The 18,264-nt window shown below is 41.8% G+C and overlaps 1 long non-coding RNA gene across 1 annotated transcript; it reads right to left on the bottom strand.

The window, feature by feature from the left end:
- Nucleotides 1–17,250: 17,250 nt before the first annotated feature.
- Nucleotides 17,251–17,971, bottom strand: LOC121396351. Its single transcript, XR_005962996.1, has 4 exons — nt 17,944–17,971; nt 17,722–17,855; nt 17,524–17,647; nt 17,251–17,426 (listed from the first exon to the last, which is right to left on the bottom strand). It is a non-coding gene; the product is annotated as an uncharacterized LOC121396351 (long non-coding RNA).
- Between the last annotated feature and the right edge of the window lie 293 nt (nt 17,972–18,264).

Below are 18,264 nucleotides of genomic sequence, written 5' to 3'. Positions count from 1 at the left end.
CCTTCGATCGATCGATCGCAGGATCAGCGCTAAATCCTTCGACTTCGATATTCGAAGTCGAAGGATTTCAATCCGAGGGTCGAATTTCGAAGTATTTTTAACTTCGAAATTCGACCCTTAGTGAATCGGCCCCCAAAATTGAATTTGTATTCTGTCTACCCCTAGTCAGCTATCCCATCCCCTCCCCCTCCCTCCTCCACTTTCTTGTTGGGTGGGGGTGAAGGAATTTAGGTGAAAAATTACGAGATTGGGGGTTAAGCCGGCCAGGCCTAGCCCAGTCCACTTATTAAAGAGCTCTGTAGATACTCTAGGGGGTGTAGTTTATGTAGTTTGGGCATTAGCCACTGCATTAAATACTCCCATAAGAAGAAATGGTGCTATACATAAATTAATTGCTTTCCCCTTCACTTCATTGAAGATATCCTCAGTTGCTGTGGGAGGAACATAAATGTTTGCTAGGGTGAGTTTATCCCTTGCAGTGCTCCATAAATTAAAACATACATGCCATGTTTGTCAGATCTAATCTACCACAAATGGGCCAGATTAGGCCCACCCTAAATTTCCTTGTAAGGCAATTTTTCATGACTATGGAAAACGAAGTGCCACGTGTGCTTAACGCAGGCGACTTTTCATTATAGAGGAAGAGAAGACATGCAAAGGCATTTCTGTGAGATTGTCGACCAGAAGAACATGCAATTAGTCGTCAGGCAACTAAATCTCCCCCAATCAGCCTGTGTGTCACTACCCTTAGATTAATTAATTACACTCATGACTACTGTACCTCCGTGGGAAAAAATGGATAAATGGTGATACAGATGTAGATTTCTATTAAAACCTAAGATCAGGGAACAAGTAGTTTTGTCAGGTGAGCTCATACTTTAGGTGATTTACTCTCAAAAAGTTTATATAGAAATAGAACTATTGGGCAGACCCAATTTCTAAGATATAAGGGATGTTACAAATGTGGAAGAAAACAGTGTATTACTTGCAAATTTTTTAAATACTAAGGCATGTTAAATATTACAAGGAAGATGTAACTTTGAAAACTCAGCCATTTACATATGACTGAATGAAAAACCATATTCTAAACCATTTCATTGCAAACAAAGACAATTTTAATAACAACACTATACACTGTATTCTAAAAATTCAAAAAAGATAAAGAAAAACTATTTATTAAACAAATGATAGTGACTCGTTCAAAAAAAAACGCTGAATCAAGTTGTTCCTGATGATGGTTGCTTCCTCCTGTTCCACGTGCACTTCAACATCATTGTCTCCTTCAGGTTCCGTTAAACTTTCGCACACCTCATTCTGCACTCTCTGGATAATAATATTGTGCAGAACCACACATGCAACCACAATGTAACAGACCTTCTCAGGGGAATACAACAATGACCCCCCAGTGATGTCTAAACATCGAAATTACTTCAGAATGCCAAATGCTCTCTCCACAAGAGATCTTGTTGTAGCATGCACTCTGTTGTAGGTCTTCTGTTTGATATTCTTTGGCCGCCACACTGGTGTCATCAACCACGATTTTAAAGCATAACCACAATCACCTGTAAAGAACACAAACAAATTAATCTCATACAATTAGCAATTGCAGAAATAAAACATTAAGGCATATTTAGGGGCCGATTCACTAAGGGTCGAATTTCGAAGTTAAAAATACTTCGAAATTCGACCCTCGGATTGAAATCCTTCGACTTCGAATATCGAAGTCGAAGGATTTAGCGCTAATCCTTCGTTCGATCGATCGAAGGATTTTTCGTTCGATCGAACGATTAAATCCTTCGAATCGAACGATTCGAAGGATTTGAATCCAACGATCGAACGAAAATCCTTCGATCAAAAAAAGGTTAGCAAGCCTATGGGGACCTTCCCCATAGGCTAACATTGACTTCGGTAGGTTTTACCTGCCGAAGTAGGGGGTCGAAGTTTTTTTTAAAGGGCAAGTACTTCGACTATCGAATGGTCGAATAGTCGAACGATTTTTCGTTCGATTCGTTCGATTTCGTTCGAATTCGAACGAATTTAACCAATTCGATGGTCGAAGTACCAAAAAAATACTTCGAAATTCGAAGTATTTTTCATTCGAATCCTTCACTCGAGCTTAGTGAATCTGCCCCTTAGTAATTCATTACATATTGCAAAGCTATCAATTGAAACACAGTACTATGGCAGCTGTAGAAAAGCTAAGTTTATGGGTCGTTGCAAATTATCAAGGAGAAAATGTGGTTTGTCTGTTTATAAACTGGGCTGATTATTAAATTCTGATGCTAATTGCACTGGTTTCTGTGCTGCCATGTAGTAATTATGTGTATTAATTACTAATCAGCCTTATATTGTGACATTTCTATTCTATGTGTACTGTATATTGTGAGTGGCTCCCTAAGCTCAGTAAGTGACAGCAGCACAGAGCATGTGCAGTGAATCAGCAGAAAAGAAGATGGGGAGCTACTGGGGCATCTTTGGAGACACAGATCTTTACTGCTAAAGGGCTGTAGTTGCCTTGGGCTGGTACAGAAACACAAAACATCAGGTACATCATTTTTAGCTACTTTTAAGTTAAGCTTCAGTTTTCCTTTAGTCCAGTATTTTACAGGGATATTCATTTGTACAGCTCAGTCCATAGCCACCACCAACCGATATATATCATACATATTCAAAAAAAATTATGTGGTACAGAATGATCTAAATAATATTTGCAATCTAGAAACCAACCATTTACAATCACACAAGTTAAATAATGGTTTACATAGATATTTCTACAGACACTGGGAATAATGATAGTTTTAACAATTACACCACAAAAAAATATTTTTTTTCCAATTTAAAACAGTAATCAGTTACATGTCTAACATACATTAAAATAATTCTTACCTAATAACCATGAATCTTTGAACTCGCCCTGTTCAAACCGATTACACAAAGATGATTGTAACAAAATGTAAGAATCGTGTGAGGAGCCAGGAAATTTTGCCACAATATCGACAAATTGCAAGTTAAATGAACAGACAAGCTGAACATTGATGCTGTGCGAGTTCTTTCGATTCCTGTAAATATGCTCCTCGTCAGCAGGTGGACACAGTGCAATATGCGTGCAGTCGATTATGCCCACCACATTTGGAAAACCAGCAATTTCGTAGAATTTTTGTTTCACATTTTGCAAATAACTGCTGTCAGAGGGAAAGCACACATACGATTTATATACATGCATTATTGCCTTCAAAACCTCATTCAAGCAGCGGCTGCAGGAGCTCTGGGAAACACCGCCAATGACTGCAACGCAACTCTGAAAATCCCCTTTTGCAAAAAAATTCAAGGCCAAAAGCAAACGAACTAGGCCAGGGATAGCATGGGATCTCTGAGTTGGCTTGCACAAAAAAGGTTTCAAAACCTCATACAGAGATAGTATCTCCACAGTGTTCAACCTGTATCGATCTTTGATTTCTGTGTCCACTAACGTGACTCTGTCACGAAAACATTTCATATTCTGTCTTTTCACTTGCCTTCCTTCCCTACACGGCTTATCCACCTTTTCAATTCTTTTCTTTCTTAAATGAAAGAAAAAGAGGGAAGGAAATACAATTTCCATGATCTAAATTTAAAAAGAAAAAACTTTTATTACAACAATGTAACATTCAAAGCAGTGGTGGGCCATGCCAGCTACACACCCTAACCAACTCATCCATCCTTATCACATTCATTACTGCATGTACATACATGGTAGTGAATACATGTGCAATAGTAGCATTTATGTGAAAGCTTAGTGCAATGTCCGGTCTAGGGGTAGGCAGAACAGGTTTCTCCCCAGCACCCTCCGATAGTTGTGCTCTAGGCAGCTACTTCTTCTGCCTACCCCTACATCCAGCCATGATTCAAAGTGCATATAAACACATGCAAAAGTGTAGTCAGCTTGGTCAATTTCCCATGGGATTCAACTGTAACTTACATCCTTATAAACAGTGTGTTCCTACATCAGTGTCCTACATCTAATTCCCAGGCTCAGCTCTTCCATAAAGGTTAGGCCACACAAGGGGAGATTTTGTCGCCTGATGACTAAACGCCTCGTCTTTTGCGCAACTATGTCCCTGAGCTGCCTCTGCGTTTTTCCCCATAGGCTACAGCACAAAGTCGCCTGCGCTAATGCACACACGGCAATGCGTTTTCAATAGTCACCCAAAATTGCCTCAGTGGCCTGAAGCCCTAACCACCCAAGCCCCACCCCAGATCTGGCCTTTACCATTGATGGTTAGGGCCCCATAAATAAAATAAAATGTTTATGTCAGGGCCTCCCTTAAAAGTTTTTTTTTTAAAAAAAAAAATTGGTGCCAAACCCCCCCCCCCCCTTACAAGTTAAAAAGAAATATTTAGGCCCAAGAGAATAATTTAAAAAAACACTGGCGGCAGGACTGAACTTGACTTCAGAAGTTGGGGACTATGGCAGATGTGGCACGGTTTTGGCGCTGCCAATAGGGCCCGGGTATTTTGAAAACCTGTGCCTTCCCTCATGGTGTCCCTTGTGACTAATAATATCTTTAAAAAATGTTAATAGTGGGTACATTATCCACTATACATATAAATAAAGTTAGTATTTCACAAAAAATAAAATAGCATAAGGATAACAACTGGACTGTGAACTAGCACTTATATAACAGTGTAACAACCTGTAACCCACAGCACATTAATACCCCTCAGAATTGTGTCTGTATGTTACCCTCCCATTTAGACTGTAAGCTCTACGGGGTAGGGTCCTCTAGCCTTTTGTTTCCTTGACACTGAGCACTTAATCTGTATTGTAATTATATTTTATATTTATGTGAATTGTATTTCTAACAATGCACTTATTGTTACTTAATATTGTTACTTCTTAGTTACCTTTTTGTGTAACTTATTATTGCTACTTTTTAGTGTAACTTATTAATACTTTTTAGTGTTACATATTGTTGCAGTGTCGTTTTGTTTCTTCTACTAATTTATTGTTTTGCTGTACAGTGTTTTCCCTTCAAGGAGCACTATAGAAATAATAATATACATACATACAAATAAAATAAAAGAAGCAATATATATATATGATGAAGAAATATAATAGAAAAATTATAACACTTAGGGGCCGATTCATCAAGAGTCGAATATCGAGGGTTAATTAACCCTCGATATTCGACTGGGAACTAAAATCATTCGACTTCGAATATCGAAGTCGAACGATTTTGCGCAAATCCTGCGATCGATCGATCGAAGGATTTTTCGTTCGATCGAACGATTAAATCCTTCGAATCGAACGATTCGAAGGATTTTAATCCAATGATCGAAGGAAAATCCTTCGATCAAAAAATCACAGGCAAGCCTATGGGGACCTTCCCCATAGGCTAACATTGACTTCGGTAGGTTTTATCTACCGAAGTAGGTGGTCGAAGTATTTTTTAAAGAGACAGTACTTCGATTATCGAATGGTCGAATAGTCGAACGATTTGTACTTCGAATCGTTCGAATCGTTCGAATTCGATCGAATTCGATCGAATTTAACCAATTCGATGGTCGAAGTACCCAGAAAATACTTCGAAATTCGAAGTTTTTTTAATTCGAATCCTTCACTCGAGCTTCATGAATCGGCCCCTTACCGTAAAATAGCAGAAAATGTGCAGGAATATCTTTTAAAAATCTCCTCAGGATTAAGCAGCTTTCTCTGTGTAAAAGAACTCAATCTGCAACAGGTGACGTGAAGAGATACTGCAGTTGTTATCGTGCGCGGGTTTTTTTCCGATCCAATCCAATTTGCCGTAATTACGATTATTTCTCGAAAATGTCGTTCACCCGACGAAACAATATACGACATTTTAGAATATTGTCGTACTTACGAGACATTCAGAGACAGTAACATCTGCCTTTGTGAATTTGACGTTCGTACGAAATTTTTCAGTTTTGTCGACCGCCAATTCTGAGTTACTTATTTTCCCGACACTTTTGTGAATTCCCTCCATAGAGTTCTCTGCAAACTATCCTCATGCCGAGGTAGTAGCTATGGGGGATTTTAACACTCTACTTGATATAACCTTGGACAGACTTAGGAAAGATAATAGTGTACATCAAGATAAAGCTACAAGTCTGAAAGAAACAAACAAAATCAGCAGGTTTAGTAGAAGCATGGAGACACCTACATCCAGATGTACGCCAATTCTCTTGTTATTCACAATTCCATAAAGTATTGCCACGTATAGATTTTGCATTTGTTGGCCAAAGGGCACTTCACTGGGTAAGGGGAGCTAAATATTTATCTACGGGAGTTTCGGACCACGCCCCCTTAGAAATCCAACTTAAGCTGGATACACAACAGGCCAATATACGGTGGTCCTTAAATCCTGCCTGGTTAAATATACTAGATAATCAACAAGCTATTGATGATGACATTCAGGAATATATGTTAATCAATGAACATCCGGTGGATCATCTAGTGTTATTGGATGCCCTTACAGCATATATTAGAGGGTTTGTTAATTACGAGATCAATACATTTAAAAAACAATCCAGGTTGACACAAGACCAACTAAAGGCTCGAGATGGAGGTGGTAATAGACCCGGCAGCTGAGAGGTTTGCAGCTCTACAAAGGGAACAAAATAAATATGAGGAGTTCCTAAAGGGCAAAGCCCAAGCTAGTTTTGATTTTATTAAACTAAACATAAAAGAATGTGGAGAAAGAGCCAAGACACACTCATCTAATTGAGCAGGAGGGTAACTTCCGCTTCATGAATTACTCGCATATATAGATGTCTAGCATTTGCCACGAGGAAAGGAGCCGCATTTCAGGAAGCACCATCGTACGGCAGAAATTACAACCGCTGTCTGCAAACAAGATCTTTCCGCTTCTACAGTGACTAAAACCGGCATATTTCCCACCACCCGACCGGCACAGTGATAGAAGAGGACTGCAGCACTGAATTACATTTACCTGGCTTTAACACGCTCGTCTAACAATCCTTCCTGGTAAGCAGAACTCTCACCTTTCTCTACTCACTTACCGGCGATTCTGCACTATCCCTGATTTTTCCCGTTAGGTTACCACTACAGAAATCCAACCGACTAGGACAAGGACACAGCTGCTAGTAACTCCATTGCGCAAAACCCGACATCTATATATGTGAGTAAATCACGAAGCGGAAGTTACCCTTAAAACAAGGATAATACACTATCGTGATTTCTTCTTTTTTCATTTAGTTATTTTAGCGAATCAACTTAACAGCGCACTGTCTACTGCTCAATTTTCTGTTGTATACCAGTGGGCCTGTGGATCCATTGTATTAACAGTGCAGCTCTAAACCCCTGTCATTTACAAGCGCGGTCCTTCATCTCTTTAACACTCCTCATCTAGCCAAGACACACTCCTCCCCTCCCCCAGCCATTACTCTACCAAAAACGCAACAGGGACTGCTTATTTCTGACCCTACGCAAATACAAAACATATTGGTACAATTTTATGCTGACTGTACAAATCTACACTTGACGCCAGTATTATGCCACTAGTGGAAAGCTTCCTTAGCACGGTTAAATTGCCACTTCTGAATGAAATGCATAGAGAATTCCTGGATAAGGGATCTTTCTCTTATAGAGGTGCAGTGGGCGATAGATACACTCCCCTCTGGGAAAGCCTCAGGAGCAGACGCTATCCCTATAGAACTATATAAAAAACATGCAAAAATCTTAGCCCCAATCCTCTTAAAAGTATATGGAGAGGCAGTATTGAAGGGTCATCTCCCTGTCTCAATGTACCAGGCGGCGATAGCTCTACTCCCCAAACCAGGAAAAGAACAGACACTACCCGAGTCATATAGACCTATATTGTTGTTGACAGCCAATGTCAAAGTGCTGGCAAAAATATTGGCCCCCCGACTGAAAAAAGTAACTAATACTTTAGTCAGAGATGACCAACTTGGCTTTATGCCTTGGAAAACGACGGCTCTCAATGTCAGAAGACTAACTCGGGCTGCAGGGCCATTGTTGCTCTAGATATAGCCAAGGCCTTTGACACGGTAGAGTGGCCGTACTTTTTGAAGGTCTTGGCAGCATTTGGGTTAGGTCCCAGGATTATTGCACTGGTACAGCTCCTGTATAAAACTCCTGTGGCTTCTCTTAGGGTGGGGGGGTGGAGATTCTCCCTCCTTTCAACTTACACGAGGTACGAGGCAGGGTTGCCCCCTGTCTCCTTTGTTATTCACACTGGCTATAGAGCCCTTTGCTGCAGCAGTCCACCAAAACATAAAAATGCAGGGATGGATCACTCCTGTCCAGGAGGATAAACTGCAACTCTATAGGGATAACACTCTTTTATATATATATATATATATATATATATATATATATATATATATATATATATATATATATATATATATACACATTCAAAGTCCTAATGCACACCATCCATGAGAGACTCCAATGATTAGTCACATACCTGGGTGCTACGCTGAAAATAGCTGCATTATCCAATTTCCACTGACAAAGGTGCACACCAGGATTTTTCAGTTTAAAACTCCATATTTATTAAATAGATTTAAAACAGGAACCGGCCAACGTTTCGGTCTTTTTCTAAGACCTTTATCAAGAACAGGGTCTTTAATAAATATGGAGTTTTAAACTGAAAAATCCTGGTGTGCACCTTTGTCAGTGGAAATTATATATATATATATATATATATATATATATATATATATATATATATATATATATCTATATCTCCAAGGTGGAACGCACAACCATAAGTTAAATCAAAGCCTGGTTGCCAGTCCGTAGTTAATATAAAGTATCGATCCAATAGTGACAGCACTCCGAGTAAATAATAAGAAGCAACAATGTAGAATAAACTATAGCAGGTTTATTGTATCCAACGTTTCGGTTCTACACTTTTCCTTCCCTGATGAAGGTTCTTAGATAGAACCGAAACGTTGGATACAATAAACCTGCTATAGTTTATTCTACATTGTTGCTTCTTATTATTTACTCGGAGTGCTGTCACTATTGGATCGATACTTAGGGGCAGATTCACTAAGGGTCGAATTTCGAAGTTAAAAATACTTCGAAATTCGACCCTCGAATTGAAATCCTTCGACTTCGAATATCGAAGTCGAAGGATTTAGCGCTAATCCTGCGATTAAGGATTTTAACGATTCGAAGGATTTTAATCCATCGATCGAAGGAAAATCCTTCGATCAAAAAAAGGTTAGCAAACCTATGGGGACCTTCCCCATAGGCTAACATTGACTTCGGTAGGTTTTATCTGCCGAAGTAGGGGGTCGAAGTTTTTTTAAAGGGAAAGTACTTCGACTATCGAATGGTCGAATAGTCGAACGATTTTTACTTCGAATCGTTCGATTTCGTTCGAATTCGAACGAATTTAACCAATTCGATGGTCGAAGTACCCAAAAAATACTTCGAAATTCGAATTTTTTTCATTCGAATCCTTCACTCGAAGTTAGTGAATCTGCCCCTAATATCTATCTATTCTATCTATTCTATCTATTCTATCATCTATTCTATCATCCATTCTATCATCTATTCTATCATCTAGGGGCAGATTCACTAAGGGGCCGATTCACTAAGCTCGAGTGAAGGATTCGAATGAAAAAAATTCGAATTTCGAAGTATTTTTTTGGTACTTCGACCATCGAATTGGTTAACGAACGAATCGAACGAAAAATCGTTTGACTATTCGACCATTCGATAGTCGAAGTACTTTCCCTTTAAAAAAACTTCGACCCCCTACTTCGGCAGGTAAAACCTACCGAAGTCAATGTTAGCCTATGGGGAAGGTCCCCATAGGCTTGCCTGTGATTTTTTGATCGAAGGATTTTCCTTCGATCGTTGGATTAAAATCCTTCGAATCGTTCGATTCGAAGGATTTAATCGTTCGATCGAACGAAAAATCCTTCGATCGATCGATTGCAGGATTAGCGCTAAATCCTTCGACTTCGATATTCGAAGTCGAAGGATTTCAATTCGAGGGTCGAATTTCGAAGTATTTTTAACTTCGAAATTCGACCCTTAATGAATCTGCCCCTAAGGGTGGAATTTCGAAGTAAAAAATACTTCGAAATTCGACCCTCGAATTGAAATCCTTCGACTTCGAATATCGAAGTCGAAGGATTTAGCGCTAAACGTTCGTTCGATCGATCGAAGGATTTTTCGTTCGATCGAACGATTAAATCCTTCGAATCGAACGATTCGAAGGATTTTAATCCAACGATCGAAGGAAAATCCTTCGATCAAAAAAAGGTTAGCAAACCTATGGGGACCTTCCCCATAGGCTAACATTTTACCTGCCGAAGTAGGGGGTCGAAGTTTTTTTTAAAGGGAAAGTACTTCGACTATCGAATGGTCGAATAGTCGAACGATTTTTCGTTCGATTTCGTTCGTATTCGAACGAATTTAACCAATTCGATGGTCGAAGTACCAAAAAAATACTTCGAAATTCTAATTTTTTTCATTCGAATCCTTCACTCGAGCTTAGTGAATCGGCCCCCTATTCTATCATCTATTCTATTATATCTATTCTATCATCTATTCTATTCTATCTATTCTATTTTATCTATTCTATCTATTCTATTCTATCTATTCTATTCTATCTATTCTATTCTATCTATTCTATTCTATCTATTCTATCTATTCTATCTATTCTATCTATTCTATTCTATTCTATTCTATCTATTCTATCTATTCTATTCTATCTATTCTATCTATTCTATTCTATCTATTCTATCTATTCTATTCTATCTATTCTATCTATTCTATTTATTCTATTCTATTCTATTCTATCTATTCTATTCTATTCTATCTATTCTATCTATTCTATTCTATCTATTCTATCTATTCTATTCTATCTATTCTATTCTATCTATTCTATTCGATTCTATTCTATCTATTCTATTCTATCTATTCTATCTATTTTATTCTATCTATTCTATCTATTCTATCTATTCTATTCTATCTATTCTATCTATTCTATCTATTCTATCTATTTTATTCTATCTATTCTATCTATTTTATTCTATCTATTCTAGCTATTTTATTCTATCTATTCTATCTATTCTATTCTATCTATTCTATTCTATCTATTCTATCTATTCTATTCTATCTAATCTATCTATTCTATCTATTCTATTCTATCTATTCTATCTATTCTATTCTATTCTATCTATTCTATGGGGCAGATTCATTAAGGGGCCGATTCATCAAGGGTCGAATATCGAATTTTAAAAACTTCGATATTCGACCATCGAATTGGCATGCTACGATAATCGAAGGCTGTCTTCGATCGAATACGGCTATATTCGATCGAAGGAAAACATCGTTCGATCAATCGATTCCATGCTACGATGCGAAGGTTTGCGCGTATCGAATAGTCGAAGATGATCGAAGGTAGCCTTTGCCCCACTTCTATTCGAATCGATCGATTCGAAGTTTTTATGCCCCACTTCCTTTCTGGCATTTTTTTCAAACAGGAAGTCCTCTGGAGGCCATTTTAGGTGCATTGGCGCCCTTAATGCGCACTTGCTATTTGGATGAGCTAGGTGGAGGAGGTTGCCAAACAGCTGCTAGAAAGATGCGAAGAAGGAGTGAGGAGGAGGAAGGAGAATGTGGTTCCAGCCCTGAAGAGGTGCCCAGGGTGGCTGCATCCCACACTACGTGGGATGTAAGTCACCAGAGGAGGGGGAGAGAGGGGGACAGGGGCTGGAGTGTTAGAGGGAGGGGTTCCTGGGCTGAGGTGGAGGAGGAGAGCCTGTCAGGGTCCCATAGAGGGGGAGGGGAGAGGTCTGGGAGTGCCAGGACAATGAGCTCCCCCAGCTCACGCCATGTGTCCCCCCCAACATCGGGGACACGTGGCAGTTCCCGCACCCCAGGCAGGGGAAGTAGGGCTTCCCCCAGGGCACGCCACGTGTCCCCCCCAACATCAGGGACACGTGGTCGGTCCCGCACCCCAGCCAGGGGAAGTAGGGCTTCCCCCAGGGCACGCCACGTGTCCCCCCCAACATCGGGGACACGTGGCCGGTCCCTCACCCCAGGCAGGGGAAGTAGGGCCTCCCCCAGGGCATGCCACGTGTCCCCCCAACATCGGGGACACGTGGTCGGTCCCGCACCCCAGCCAGGGGAAGTAGGGCTTCCCCCAGGGCACGCCACGTGTCCCCCCAACATTGGGGACACGTGGCAGTTCCTACACCCCAGGCAGGGGAAGTAGGGCTTCCCCCAGGGCACGCCACGTGTCCCCCCCAACATCGGGGACACGTGGCAGTTCCTACACCCCAGGCAGGGGAAGTAGGGCTTCCCCCAGGGCACGCCACGTGTCCCCCCCAACATCGGGGACACGTGGTCGGTCCCGCACCCCAGCCAGGGGAAGTAGGGCTTCCCCCAGGGCACGCCACGTGTCCCCCCAACATCGGGGACACGTGGCCGGTCCCGCACCCCAGGCAGGGGAAGTAGGGCCTCCCCCAGGGCACGCCACGTGTCCCCCCCAACATCGGGGACACGTGGCAGTTCCTACACCCCAGGCAGGGGAAGTAGGGCTTCCCCCAGGGCACGCCACGTGTCCCCCCCAACATCGGGGACACGTGGTCGGTCCCGCACCCCAGCCAGGGGAAGTAGGGCCTCCCCCAGGGCACGCCATGTGTCCCCCCCAACATCGGGGACACGTGGTCGGTCCCGCACCCCAGCCAGGGGAAGTAGGGCCTCCCCCAGGGCACGCCACGTGTCTCCCCCAACATCGGAGACACGTGGCAGGTCCGGCACCTCAGCCAGGGCTGGAACTACAGAGCTGACCGCCAGGAGGAGGCAAGAGGAGGAGGAAGAGACACCGGCCTCACAGAGGAGACCAGAGGAGGAGGAGGAGGAGGAGGACGATGGAGATGAGGGCCCCAGTGGGCGAATGGGGCGAAGATTTACCAGTGAAGAGAATGCAGCACTGGTTGATGAAGTGATCGTGCAATGGGATGTGTTATTTGGATGTCGATCCCATTGCATCAATGCTGCCAGACGCAAAAAAATCTGGCAGCTGGTAACGGACAAAGTTAACGCTGTAGGCGCTGTACACAGAGATCGTAACACTGTGTACAAGCGCTTCAGTGACCTGAAGCGTTGGATGCGGGCGAAGTTTGCTGCCAGGAGAGCAAAGGCCCAGAAGACCGGCGGGGGCAGATTACCATCTTTGAGGCTCCAGCCTTATGAACGCCGGCTTCTGGACATTATGGGCAGAGAGGTCTGTGAAGGTTTAGAAGGCTCACATGACACAGACTGGAGAAGTAAGTACATTTTAATACACAACATTCTTACTGCTTTTATCCACATTCTTATCATTTGCCTAAATAACTCATTTCCCCTTTATCATTTAGCTTCTTTCCTTAAATATTGCTCCTGTTTGCCATTAGAGGATTTTATGTTTCCAGGATTGTTGTTTGTTTTTGTAGTAGTTACTTACGTGCAGCTGTAACATTGCCAAAAAGGCAAACGATTATTAACCATTTCCCTACTAGAACAGAAATGTTTATAAAGTGGATTAAAAGGGTTGTTGAGCTTGAAGTTAACTTTTGAACTATGTTATGTTATCATTTTAGACAGTCATATCATTCTATTCCAGTCTCTGATTTCTAGGAATGTATGGTTGCTATGGTAATTTACATCCTAGCAACCACATTTTCAAAATCATCTACTGTAGAGCTTATATAAAAAAAAACAGAATATTGGGTACCAGAGGAAAACATTACTTTAAGGTTAACAAACCCTTTAACTTCAGTGTGTAAAAGTGTGAAGCAACATATGTAGAGCCTACGGCACCTGTATTGTCACTTATTACATTCTGTGCTTCTCACATCATTGCAAACAGGGCCTTTGTGTCATGTATTTAACTTTTCAACCTTAGCATCTCCCTTGCAGTGCCCTGATAGACTCCACTTGGACTTTAACATATCGTTTCCTCGCCCATTACATTTGAGTTATTATTTTAAAGGCTAACTTAAATATTTCAGAAACATGTTGTAGGTTTGTCCATCAGCCTAATAAACAAGTACAATTGTAGTAGCTTATGACTGACAAATTTATTTTGCACATTTCTTAACAATTACAGCACCACCGTGGACAGTGCCACAACCCACGGACAGTGACCAGGACCAGGACCTTGATCCTCAGCAGCCCCAGGAAGAGGGTGAGGCTGCAGAGAGCCCTAGAGCCCCACAAGCTCAAGGTACAGACATGTTTGTGTTTGTGGCCAATGTAGTTGCTTCCTCAAATTGTTTGCAACATTACTAATGTCCAATTTCACATTACAGAACATCGAGCTCCCCGGCGTGCCCAGTCGCCAGCCGTGCTACCTGTGGTGCCCCCCAGACGTAAGAGCCCTTCCTTTATTTGTCTGTGTCTGTGTCTGTGTCCCAAAGATGCAAAGCACATTTACTGAGTCCCTCATGCAGCCTACTTTATGTGCCTCTTCAGTATTAATGAAAAGCAGTAGGTTGTTAAAGACAGATTTTGGATAGAATATACATTTTGGCCATTTCCTTATGCGACCAAAGTGTCAATTATATCAGATTCTTCTGCTGCTCTGGCTCTGCATCTCTCCCTTCCTCTTCCTGTGCCCCCCCCATTCTGACTGTCAGCCTGAAATCACCATACAGCGCTACTACTATTTCACTCTCTCTCAGCCCCACTTTAAAATCCTACTGATGTCTTTGTGACTGCCCTTGACTATTGGCTCTGCTCAGCGTACATTCTCACCTGTTGACTCGACACTTTTCTTTTTCCTTTTACATGGTCCATCTTGCTCCCCCTCACTCCAAGCCATCCACCGTCTCAAGATTTACTCTGGCTCCTCATGCCTCATAGTAGTTTTCTCACTCCATGCTGTCTCTGCGGTCTCCCTTTCCACTTGCAGGTTCCCTCTCTGTTCTTGCTCCCACCTCCTATACCACCCCTCTGTCAAGTTTCACTCCCCTCTCCCAGGTTCAATCACCACTCTCATTGTGTGTCTCATACTATCTCCTTAACTTGCAGCTGATGACAAACAAGGCAAACAAAAAACACATATATTTTGACTAGATACACATTAATGTTCCATTTCAAATCCAGTATTGGAATGATTTAGCCCCCCCCCCCACACCCAAACATGGAAACACCCAACACCAATTTATCTTCTAAGATTATCTTTGTGAGCTTCCTTTCCCACCTTTGTTTTTTTGTTATGGGTTATGCACATGTCCAATAAATTTATCGATGTTTATATTTGTTTTTTGTTGTAGGTGATGCTGCTGAAGCAGGTGCTGCAGCTCCTGCTGCTGCTGCACCAATTGGGGGACCACCACAGGAGCAACCACAGCGACTGGGTGAGAGACGTGGGCAGTATGTGGGGTTTATGCAAATTCTCATCCAACAGCAACGCCGCCACAGTCTCTGGATGCGAAGATGGTTTGCTCACATGCATGCCGCCTTCCGTGATGGTATGCAGAGCATGGAGCAAACCCTCCAAAGAAGCATCCAGGACCTGGTGGTGGCTATTCGAGAACTGGCTCACCAACCACGGGGTTCTGCTGAGGGTCCAGTCCCTGGTCCTGCTGCTGCTCCCCCTCCACCCCCTGCATCTCCTCAGCAGCGCAGAGGAAGGGGGCGTGGAAGGGGACAAGGTCCTGTCCGAGGGGATAAGCGCAAACGTCCCTAGCTCCAGTCTGTGTCACTTCTCAAACTGACACTGGCCTCTTTGCCCATTTTATCCTGGCAAAGAACTTCGCCCAATTCACGCTTCAGGTGTGACTTTGTCCGTTACCCAGCAATGGGACTGACATCCAAACAACACATCCCATTGTTTAGACCATGCTGCATTCTCTTCACTGAGGGGTGCCATTTTAAGATCTATTGGCACCCTTTCCAATAACATCTGGAAAAGCACTTACAAACATCAAAGTGCATTTGCTCTAACATATTTGTCTATTTATGGTGTTATCAGCACCAAGGTGTGCCATATCTACCATCCATTGGTACCCTTTCCAATAACATCTGGAAAAGCACTTACAAACATCAAAGTGCATTTGCTCTAACATATTTCTATAGTAATGCTGCAGTGTTTCCCAAAACATTCACTTGGGACAAAAATGTTACATGTAAGGCTCAAAGAATTGAAATACTACTCTTATGCTTGTGTATTTTTCACTAATTACTTCAAACATAACATATGTTAACATATGCTACCTCTGGCCTACTTTGGCTACCCAGCACTCCTAATAGGTGCCAACGCCTACTACCTCCTCCTCCTCCTCCACCTGTGCTCATTCAATAGCAAGTCCTAGGTGTATGATATGCCTTATAGGCACAAATGGTTGTTACTTTGCACAAGAAGTTATGTGGCCTACCTCTGGCCTACTTTGGCTACCCAGCACTCCTAATAGGTGCCAACGCCTACTACCTCCTCCTCCTCCTCCTCCTCCTCCTCCACCTGTGCTCATTCAATAGCAAGTCCTAGGTGTATGATATGCCTTATAGGCACAAATGGTTGTTACTTTGCACAAGAAGTTATGTGGCCTACCTCTGGCCTACTTTGGCTACCCAGCACTCCTAATAGGTGCCAACGCCTACTACCTCCTCCTCCTCCTCCTCCACCTGTGCTCATTCAATAGCAAGTCCTAGGTGTATGATATGCCTTGTAGGCACAAATGGTTGTTACTTTGCACAAGAAGTTATGTGGCCTACCTCTGGCCTACTTTGGCTACCCAGCACTCCTAATAGGTGCCAACGCCTACTACCTCCTCCTCCTCCTCCAATAGCAAGTCCTAGGTGTATGATATGCCTTATAGGCACAAATGGTTGTTACTTTGCACTATCAAGCATTGTTGGGTGTCCAACACTCTACCTGGCCAGCACTAATCTCATATTGTTGATGCTTTTCAACTGGCCAAATTGTCATATATTGACAAGTGTCATTTGTACATCATATTGATTGTTATATTATTGTTTTGGACACAAGCTTATCAGGGCCAGATTTTTGGATACTGTTTAATGTAAAGTTGGCCATGATGAATCCTGGGGTGCATTAGCAATGTTATGCAACAAATGCTTTGTAAAACCTTTGTAAAGCTTTTGCCCTTTAGTGGTCTATAGGGGCTGCTATATTTTGAAATATATGTTGAGAACAAATTCCTCCTGTGCCTTCCAGCTAAGGTACATATTTTAAGGTTTTCAAATAACTATTGTATGTTCCAAAAACAAAGAAACAAACTTTCTACTGATATATATTGTCTTTTTATTGTTGTTCAACGGTTTTGGATTTTGACAAAGATTGTGTCAGTAAAGCCACTAAAACATTACTGGGTGTGTTTGTTTTTCTTTTTTGACAAGGTGCTAGTCCAAAATAGTAACATGGGTAATGTCATTTCAAACAAGAAAACAGAAGAAGCCATACCTGTGGATCAAACAAGAAAAATGCATTAACACAAATCCAAACAAATTTAAGTAGCCACACAAAAGCCTGTCATTGCTAAACAAACACTGCCACTTACTGATATGTTATTGAAAGGTGACTCCACCCAGGTTCAAATGAGCCAAACAGCTTTCAGTTCATCACATCTGTCGGTTGTGTTGAGTCCAATTTAGTGGGTCAGGAAAAGTTTGCACATGGAGAGGCTGCAAAGTCACATCAATAATATGGTAAGTTGTTAGCAATATATTTTTTAATTCCCTGAGTAATTCCTAAATACCTGAATAACGGAGTTTGAGGCGTGGCCAATCAGTCAGTGTCCATGTCTGTATCCTCTGTGGGCAAGTACCAAGATAATAAAGTAGAGTACGACACACATGAACCACAACCATAACACAGTAGGAGGCCAGAAAGCTGAAATGACAAGTACAGATAATGCTTTCTCTTGAATATGTGTATACACATGGAAATTTGTTTATCATCTCATCATTTTTCTGCTTACAGCATAAGATGTTACAGGAAAGCATTCAATGCTAGGGGCACGCCAGCACATCACCATCAGCAGGCTGTTCATTTGGAAGAAAAGTATAAAAATTGTTTACTTTCCAGATATCCATTCCAAACAATTTCATTTCACATCAATCATATAAGGCCTAATAATCGAGATTGGTTATAAAGACCTGACATATAACACTCATGACAAGGCAAACATATTAAGGCCAAACAACTGACCTAGGAATTAATGGGTTTCAGACATTATTGAGTTGATCTAGATCATGACATTACTAAACCTCATTACAGGGGAGCGCAGGAGTAGACGCAT

This window comes from Xenopus laevis, chromosome 7S (assembly GCF_017654675.1).
Source record: "Xenopus laevis strain J_2021 chromosome 7S, Xenopus_laevis_v10.1, whole genome shotgun sequence".
In the NCBI taxonomy this organism is placed as follows: domain Eukaryota; kingdom Metazoa; phylum Chordata; class Amphibia; order Anura; family Pipidae; genus Xenopus; species Xenopus laevis.
The sequence above is the reverse complement of the archived record's forward strand: the minus strand, read 5'-3'. Positions and strand labels throughout refer to the sequence as shown.